This window comes from Pseudopipra pipra, chromosome 28 (assembly GCF_036250125.1).
Source record: "Pseudopipra pipra isolate bDixPip1 chromosome 28, bDixPip1.hap1, whole genome shotgun sequence".
Taxonomy (NCBI): Eukaryota; Metazoa; Chordata; class Aves; order Passeriformes; family Pipridae; genus Pseudopipra; species Pseudopipra pipra.
The window spans coordinates 3542565-3548886 of NC_087576.1; the positions used below are offsets into that span (position 1 = coordinate 3542565).

At 44.1% G+C, this 6322-nt stretch overlaps 1 long non-coding RNA gene across 2 annotated transcripts; it reads left to right on the plus strand.

Moving 5' to 3' along the window:
* The first annotated feature begins 669 nt into the window (after positions 1 to 669).
* LOC135403701 (uncharacterized) lies at positions 670 to 6031 on the plus strand. Of its 2 annotated transcripts, none has more exons than XR_010425467.1 (3): positions 670 to 933; positions 4698 to 4893; positions 5780 to 6031. It is a non-coding gene; the product is annotated as an uncharacterized LOC135403701 (long non-coding RNA). The 2 variants fall into 2 exon arrangements; XR_010425466.1 differs by lacking the exon at positions 670 to 933 and adding an exon at positions 3357 to 3463.
* Positions 6032 to 6322: the final 291 nt, after the last annotated feature.

Genomic DNA, 6322 nt, shown 5'->3' on the forward strand with positions numbered 1-6322 from the left:
CATTATCCCCAGCAGGTGACCACTGGTGGCTGATGGGGATGAAAAGGAGGAGGCAGCAGTTCTGTAAATGCCAGGGAACTGCCAGCCTGCCTTTGCCAGGGATGATCCTGAGGAAGCTTTGTCTTCTCCAGGGACTCTGCCACGTGTAAGGTCTCACCTTCTGAAGCTCGTGTGAGTCCATATGGAAAAAGAGGGCACTGCAGACTTGGATTGTTATTTATGGACTGAAATCCATGCAGGGAATGGCACAGGACACGCCTGTGGGGACAGGGAGAAGGTCCATTGCTGGTTGGGACAGCAAATTCTACCTGAAAGGAGGGGGGAGCCAGGGGGGGTTGGTCTCTTTTCCCAGGCAACCATCAGCAAGACAAGAGGGCTGGGTCTGCAGCTGTGCCAGGGGAGGGGTAGGTTGGAGATCAGGAAGAATTTCTTTGCAGAGAGGGTGCTCAGCCATTGGAATGGGCTGCCCAGGGAAGGGGTGGATTCTCCATCCCTGGAGGTGTTTAAGCTGAGACTGGATGTGGCATCAGTGCCATGGGCTGGGAACCACGGCGGGGTTGGATCAAGGGTTGGACTGGATGATCTCAGAGGTCCCTTCCAACCCAACTGATTCTGTGATTCTATGATTCTATGATTCTATGATTCTGTGATTCCCAGCTGTGTTCTGTTCCCAAGGGCTTTTCCAGCCCCTTGCTGCTCACCCAGCTGATGCATCTGGACACGCTTGGTCCACATGCACAAAATCCCTTCTCCCAGAGATCCAAAGGCTCCTGGTGCCTCCCTTTCCCTGCTGATCCATTTTCACAGCACATTCCCCGTGCAGGCCTGTCCTGTGCATGACCCCTCCCAGTACCCCTGAGCAGCACCTTTGAAGAGGAACCACTCTCCAAAACAATCCTTCCCTGCAAGGAAAACCATTCCCCCAACTTCAAGGTAAAATTCCTCACTCAGACCCAAAGATGAGGCAGCTCCAAGTGAATATAGCAGGGCTGGGGGCAGCCTTAGAAAGTCCTCATTTAAATCCATTACCAAAACAAGGCAGAGCAGGAACTTTTCTGCTTTGCACAAACCTGGAAAATCAAGGAGTAAATGCAGTGAAAGTCTCTTCCCTCTCCCCAGTGAGGCATCCCAGTGGCATCAGCCACTTAAGATGTTTTCTTACACACAAAAAAACCCCTCTGCAGCTTTGTATCCTTCCTTGTGTACTCAGCTTTGCGTGCCCCAGAAAATCATCCCAAATTTGCATCTGCCCAGATCAGAGCTCTAAAAGCCCATCTCATTAAACAATGTGAAAGGCACTGTTCCATTTTCAGCACCAAAGAGATGCAGGAAGGGATGCTGAGGAGAACCAGGAACCCTGACAACAAGAAGTCTTGAAATCATTGACAGTGATTAATTTAGAGGGAAAATGACCGAAGTGAGACACAATAATCACCTCTAAATATGAAAAAGATTTCTGCAAGAACAAGAATTTATTCTCTGTGTCCATTGTGGAGTAGCACAAGTAGCAGTAGGCTTATAGTGAAGTAGTGGAGATGTAAATTAGGCACTGGGGAAAAAAGCTTTTAAGCTTCGAAACTGGGGAAAAAAAGCTTCAAAGCTCTGCTGGCACTGAAATAGCCCCAGAATGAAATGCTGGGAAGACACTGAGCACACACACACATGAAAAGTGTGAGGAACAGCACATGAAAAGTGTGAGGAACAGCACAGGAACACCACTCACCTCAGGGCAAGGGGCTGGGCTGAAGGATTTTGCCCCCTTATCTTACTCAGGTTGGGTGTGTGTGCATTTTTCCAGTGTACAGTACCACCTAATCTCTATCTCTAAGTTCTGGCTGTGCATCCTAGCTAAGTTTTGGCAAGGTTCTTTGTGCTTTCGTTTATATTTTATAGGATTCCTATATTCTACTTATTTAGTAAACCTATTTAGTAAGCCTATATTTTGACTTAAGGTTTTTTGTCTGGCTTCACCCACATGCCACCAGTTGTTCTCCAGGATTTTGCAACCAGTTTCCCTCCAGATGGACACCAGTGGTTGGCCTCCTTTGGGGATTCTCTTTAGAGTGATGGAGATGTGTGTCCAAGGCAAGCAGGGAAATCTGTTCCCCAGCTCAAAGGAAGGTTTTGTTGAGGGAGGATTTTGGTTCCTCCTGCTCTTGGCAGACTCTCAGCTCCAGGAAAAACGGGACCTCTGGAAGTGCCCCCGGAGTTCCCCCTCCCTGGGTGGGGAATGGTGCTGCTGAAGAGATGTGACACTGAAACAGTGCCAATCAAATGGCAACAGAAGAAAGTTTGGGAGGCCTCTGCTGTCTCCTCATTCCCCAAATATTGTGCCAGAGTGGGTCACTGAAGTGCTGACGTTTGCACTTGCTGGAGCACGGGCAGCTCCTGCTGCTCTGGGAAGTGCTGAAGACCTGCAGGTATTGATACATCTAATTTTAGCCTTAAAACTTCCAGATGCATCAGAATTTATTCCAGCTCTCTGGGCACAATATTTCACACACTGTCTTTCATTTGACTGTGAGGAACTTCCCTTCTTTCCAGTGACATTGCACATGTTACTAACTAGCAGTGCCAAAAACTTGAGTTAATTCCCCAAAATAGATTATTAAGAGGGCAAAGTGTTCACAAGGGTGTCAAGTGTAAATTCTCTTTTATAACAGAATCCTCTTTTATAACAGAACTAAACAAATCTGATTCCAGAAAGCACAAAAAGATGCAATGACCTTTCTGAGGTTCTGCACTGGGGGGTTTATATGCAAGACCATCCAGCTCCCTTTGAGCCAGGGGTTTACAAGGCAGGCACGGCAGAATTACATTTTTATTGATTTAACTCTTCACCACGAGCAGGCAGATTGGACAGCAGCAATGACTAAGATTTGTAACACCAGCTGAAAGAGCCATGTGCTGAAAAAAGAGAGTATTTAATGCATAAACAGAGGAGTAACAAGGAGAATGTTGTCCCCCATGCCAGGGCCAGATCCCTGCTCCAAGCAGGAATTCTCCAACACTGCCAGGAGATGCTCTTTTTGACACTTCAAAATCCCTGTGTGCTTTACCATATATAAAATACACACTCTGGAGGCAGAGAAAACAAGAGGAACTAAGGAAAACAAATAAGAGGAACTAAGGAAAACAAATAAGAGGAACTAAGGAAAACAAATCGGAGGAACAAAGGCAAACAAATCCAAGGAAGTAAATCATTGCTCCATTATTTAGGAGGTGCCATGGCTGGGATCTGCAGGAGGAGGAACTGGCTCAGAATAACCAACTCTGTAATGTTCTTCCTCCAGCCCAGTTCTCCCCTGACATCATAAAACACATCCAGGAGCATTCCCTGGCAGAATTAAATAAACATTGGGGGAGGGCTGGATGTGTCAGGATGTAGAAGCCTGGAAAATACAGGGCTCTCCTGAGACAGGGCTGAGCTCACAATCTATTTAGGACTTTCTTTTGAACCTCAGTGAGTTTTATCTGATGAACATAATGATATTAAACTGTTTTTCATTACCCATTAAAAAATGAACAAAAAGGATAAAGCTGCTAGAGACTCAGGCTGTTTGAAAGGAATCAATAGGCTGAATCCCTTAGTATATCCTGCTCATAAAATAAACCACTTTCTTTAAACTAAAAGGAATTATTTGGACGTGAGAAACTGGTTTGGCAAAAATTACCTTTGGAGAAAAAATATCCCAGGAAGGTTTAAGAAAGGAATTTAAAATGTAATCATATAAATAAGTATATAATATATAAATATATTAAATATGTATAAATATATTAAATATGTATAAATATATTAAATATATATAAATACATTAAATATCTATAAATACATTAAATAAATATATATTATATACAAGTATGTTATAAATGTATATGTACATTTGGGTGGATGCACATAGACACAAGAAAAAACCCAAATTCACCAGCCTGGAGGAGGTTTTGAGTCAAACACAAGTTTTAGGTACAACTCAGGAAAATTGGAGAGAGTTGAAACAGGGCACAAGAGGAGACAGGAAGTTTGAGGCACAGGGCGAAACAAAAAACTGTTCTGTACCTGAAAACCTCAAAAAACCAGGTTAACATTTCAGAAGTCCCTGTTCATTTTGGTGGGAGACACACAGATCCATGAAATATCTCCATCAGGAACCAGGACCCAAGGGCAGAGTTAATTGGGAATTTTCCAGTCAATTTTTTTTTTTTTTGTCAGAAAAATATTGATTTGTTGGAGCTGCCACTTTCCCCAGGAATTCCTCCATTTCAAGGAGTGCTTGTTAACGAAGGTTTATTCTCACCTGACAATTTCTGGTCACCATGTGAGAGAGAACGTTTGGAACAACAACAGCTGCTTCCCAGGAAAGCCGGGGATTCCCCACCCCTGGGAGTGTCCCAGGCCAGGCTGGAGCACCCTGGGCTGCTGGGAGGTGTCCCTGCCCATGGCAGGGGGTGGCACTGGGTGGGTTTAAGGTCCCTCCCAACCCAAACCATCCTGAGACTCTGTGACCCTTTTCAGACACTTGCTCTAAAAAGAAAACAGGCTCAAAATTCTGCTTCACACGTTTATTTTATGCATTATTGACCCAAATTTGGGCTTCAAGAAGAAGTAGTTGGATATCCTGGGAACCTGCTGGCACAGCCCCACCTGGCTGCAGGGATGCAGCTCTCCTCAAGTCGCTGTTTCTCTTTGCTTCCTGCAGGACTTGAAAAATTCATTGAGTTTTGGTTCAGCACGGGGAAGAAATGTTTGACTGAAGAAAGCCAGCAATTATTTCCCCTCGGTGATCAGAGGTGTCATCTCCACTCAGACATGGGCCACACCAGGTTCTGGAGAATGGGGACAGGCCAAGAGGCAATTAAGGAACAGAATGAAACCATGACAAACCTTTGTGGCTGGTAAATGGGTTCCTGTTCTATCTATCACTTCCAAACTATTTAAACCTACTCTTTGAAACACACCCTATTGTACACTGAATAATTAATATCATTCCTTTAATAAAGAATTTGTACATGTTAATTTGAGATATTCAAATCTAAAGCATCTTAAAATAGAGATGCTTAATCCTCTGCTGGTGTAAATGAGGCTGATTCCTTTCAAGCCAACGAAGTTAAGCCAATTTACAGCAGCTCAGGATCAATCCTGGACGCCCCCAAGGCTTAATTAACTCTGTGTACCTTTTCTATCACATAATGCTCTCAGATGAATTCATGTTTAAGCTGTTATCACCTGTGAGATGTGCAGCGTGGATTACTCAGAGCTGCAGGAACAGGAGATTATTCTATTTATATTCTTGGCATGGCCTCCCTGACACAGGATGAGCTTCCCTTGTGAGGAGCAGCAACAATTATTGTATTTATGCATAAATAAGCAAGAAAAAAGCCCCATGTTATTGAGGAGCAAGGCTGCCCACAGGTAGAGCTGGTGTAAAGAATTCCATTCTCAGGCTTGCAAACACAGCTCAAAAATGGAAAGGAAAAAAGAACCTTCACCCAAAAAGTCTTTACTACTGGAAACATCTAATACTGCAGCTGGGGGACGGGGGCAAAAGCAACAGTAAATGTAATTATATTGCAATTTTTATCCAGGATTAGGGGGTGGGGTTGAAGGGGAGATAATTATCAATACAGCTCATTGAAAATATCATCAAGGCCTTTCTCCAGAACCTGGGTGTCCCCATAGTGTCACCACCGCCTGGGTACGGCTCTGGAAGGAGCTCTGGAATATCTGTACTATTTTGAAAGGTTTTTAATCTTTATTGCTCCCATCTTTGGTCTATTCCAGGATATTGTCTCCTCACAAAGTACAAAACACGTCGGCGTTGTGGGCTGGGCACATTAAACTTTCATGTGCAGCTACTGGAGACAGATTTATAAACTAATTAAGTCTAACAATCTCCGAAGCACTGCTTGTGTGTGAAGAGGCTCAGATCAGCTGAGTTGTTCCAAAGGATAAAACCCCAAACTTATCCAACAGGAACATTTGAGAACCAGGCCAAAATTATTCCATGTCTCTTGTAAACTGACCCAAGTGCAAACATCTTCCCAAGTCATTAAATTCCTTGATTTTGGGGGAAAAAAAAGAAACCTGGGAAACATTCTTTCCCCTCCTCTATTCCTGCCTGCACTTATCAGTTTTTCTCCTGCTCCTGATCCAACTCCAACCAAGGTTACTCAAGCAAGAAATGTCACTTCCCCCTCCAGAACTGGGATATTCTGTTGGACTGGTGTGAGCTGGGAACAAAGAGCAGCTCAAGCTCCTTTTAGTCCTGTCTCTATTTTTTTTCCAGAGCAGGAACACACAGGATTCAGTTTGTTGTTGCCTGTT